The sequence below is a fragment of the Penaeus monodon genome, chromosome 29 (genome assembly GCF_015228065.2).
Source record: "Penaeus monodon isolate SGIC_2016 chromosome 29, NSTDA_Pmon_1, whole genome shotgun sequence".
Classification (NCBI taxonomy): domain Eukaryota; kingdom Metazoa; phylum Arthropoda; class Malacostraca; order Decapoda; family Penaeidae; genus Penaeus; species Penaeus monodon.
In genome coordinates, this window is record NC_051414.1 from 13,076,865 (window position 1) to 13,079,433 (window position 2,569).

Below are 2,569 nucleotides of genomic sequence, written 5' to 3' on the forward strand. Positions count from 1 at the left end.
ACATGCACGTTAAGTATCGATAGTTAGTCTTTTAGTCAAACTTTCAAAAAATATATACAAAAATAAATATGATACGAGTCTGCTGACACAACATAAGGTGGAAAAGAGAAGAAAGAATCGATTTGAAAATCCAGTTTTGGCGTCGACGTCAGATATTGAAAGAAAAGCAGATGCGTTCCTCACTTGTCGAAAGGTGAGGACGTAACCGACCTTATGTGGGTTCTTTGGTGACAGTCGTTACTGACGCACTGGAATCCTGGTCCAGAGGCTGACTGAATCCTCCGGCAGAAGCAGGATGAGGAGCAGCCGTAGAAGGGATATCTCAGGGATGACGCAAGGCATACGGGTAAGTGGAAAGGCCTTGAGGGCGAGTGTGCTGTGCAGCTGCAGAAGGGACGAAGAGGGGCAGGCGAAGCAGTGGGAGAAGAGGAGACTTGTTCAGCCTCGAATCTACACCTTCTCCGGCAGCGGAAACGGTTAAGTGGCGGCCGTGTTCCTTGGTCGTGAGCAGCGTTGGTGTAAGTTCCCTGGGCGTTCGTTGCGTCGGCTGACTCTGAGCGAGAAATTGTTCGAGTCGAAGGCGACGAAGCGGTAGGAGGCATCGCGTTGGTGTCAGCGAGAGGGTCGACGAAGGGAGGTTTCTCGCACTGGAACGATCCTTCCGTGGCGACCGGATGGGCCCCAGGAAACCTCAGGTTCCTACGGGAATGTGAGCTCCGTCAGCAAATGAATCCCGTATCAGATCCAGCTTTGATAGCGAAAACTAGGCTCTTGTTGCGCCATCATCCTGCTACAAAGGGCGAAGTTGCCGTCAACAGTTGTTATTGTAGCGTCGCCGGACTCTGCTCGGGAGTGAGTGGGAGCCTGGTAGGAGAAGGAATAAGCCTCCATCAGGACGGTTTCAGTGCGCGTGTTAGCTTCTCCGAATGGACGGTCCCAATGGACTGGCCCCTTGAGAAAGGATGAGGCTTAACCCGAGCGGAATAATGTGAGTTGACGGACGAGAGAAAGTGGAGGCGGCAGGGTCAGAATTGAACGGAAGGAGGTGAGAAGAGAGAGCAAAGGGCAGTTGATGCGGGTCTGGAGGCGAAAGAAATGAGGTGAGGAGCAGTAGGAAGGTGGGTCTCCCGAAGCATGGAATCCTCGGTTGGCACCGGCGGAGTAGTTAACATTTCGTCTGGACTCCTCATCTGCTTACGAAGGAAAAGTGTCCTCCACGTTGAGGTTTCATCGGCAGATTCGGTCGCGAGTGATCCCGGGCGCAAAAGAGAAGGAATAGGAGCCATCTGGGCTGGGCACCGCTCTGTCGAGAAAAGAGGCGGCGGATCCGTAGATCCAAGAGGGAGAGCCGATACCACGAGAGGCTGAGGAGGTCCCTGAGTGGCCGAATATCCAGTTCCTAGGCGAGAGTGAGAGAATTCGATTCCAGAGGAGAGTCGAGTGGCGGCGGGAGTAGATGGAGTCTTGTGACGCGGTAGGAAGATCACTACCTTCCCCACAACAACCGGGTGCCTCTGCCAGCAGTGTAGGAGTAAGTGCGCCCGAGTGCGACCTTGATCTCGGTTGTAGGAGTAAGCGCACGCACGTTGCCGTCAGAATCACTGTGTTCCGACCGAGAATGACCTGTTCGGCGGAAGTCGAAATTCCATAGGAAGCATTCTGCGTTTGGATCAGCTAGAGGGTCGACGAAACGGAGCGCCTGTGCGCGAGCTTGGGCGTGCGCGCTCGAAGTCTGATGCGTGGCGGAAGGTGAGGCACCCGAGGGGACGATTCCTCCCTCACCTGCTCATAGTGAAGCTGATGGGCTTACCATCGGGGAGCTACGTAGCCAACAAGACCTCGTTGCTGTCCTGGCGTAGATGACGTGCACTCTCGAAAAGCTTCCCTCTCCGGTGTCATGGCCGTACTTGTAGGTGCCATCACTGTGCAGGACATAGTACTGGGAACGTCTGCCGGTTCCTACTTGAGGAATTCTGTAGGCACTTTCATCGGGACGAGGCAAGCTTAGTGTGCTAACCGTAAGCACGGACAACAGCACCTAAAAAAAACAAACGATTTCTCTTTAGCTGAGAAGGAAAAGGTCAAAGTTGATAAGATGTAAATTATATGAACAATTTCGTATTACATCGAATGCAGTTAACTTTAGGATTTGAGTGTGAAAAGAAAGAAAAGCGAAAAGCTTGTTTACCAAGCTAATCCAGGCAGCCATGCTGAATGGCAGGGTGGAGGAAGTGAGCGGGGAGACGCTTCGTCAGGTGTGGCTGGCGAACGCGGATACTGCCTTTATATTCCCGGGGCGAGGGTGGATGGGGTCGCGGCCCTGATACGGAGTGACCGTTAGTTGTCTGGATCAACTGAACGAGACAAATTCACATGGTCCCCTTTTCTAATGCGCCTTTTCGTCCGGCGCAAAAAAAAAAAAAATGATAGCGATTGGTTTCCTTTTTTATAGCATTGTTAAAGAATAGGTAATTCTGTTCATTCAACTAAACATTCAACACGCAGTTGTTGGCGGAAATGCAAACAACTGCTATAATTATAGACGAGAGGAAGCGCAGTTATTATTACC

The 2,569-nt window shown here is 51.8% G+C and overlaps 1 pseudogene; it reads right to left on the reverse strand.

Annotated features, from left to right (window-relative positions):
* Positions 1-2,245, reverse strand: part of LOC119591743 — a 7,192-nt pseudogene extending 4,947 nt beyond the window's left edge.
* Positions 2,246-2,569: the final 324 nt, after the last annotated feature.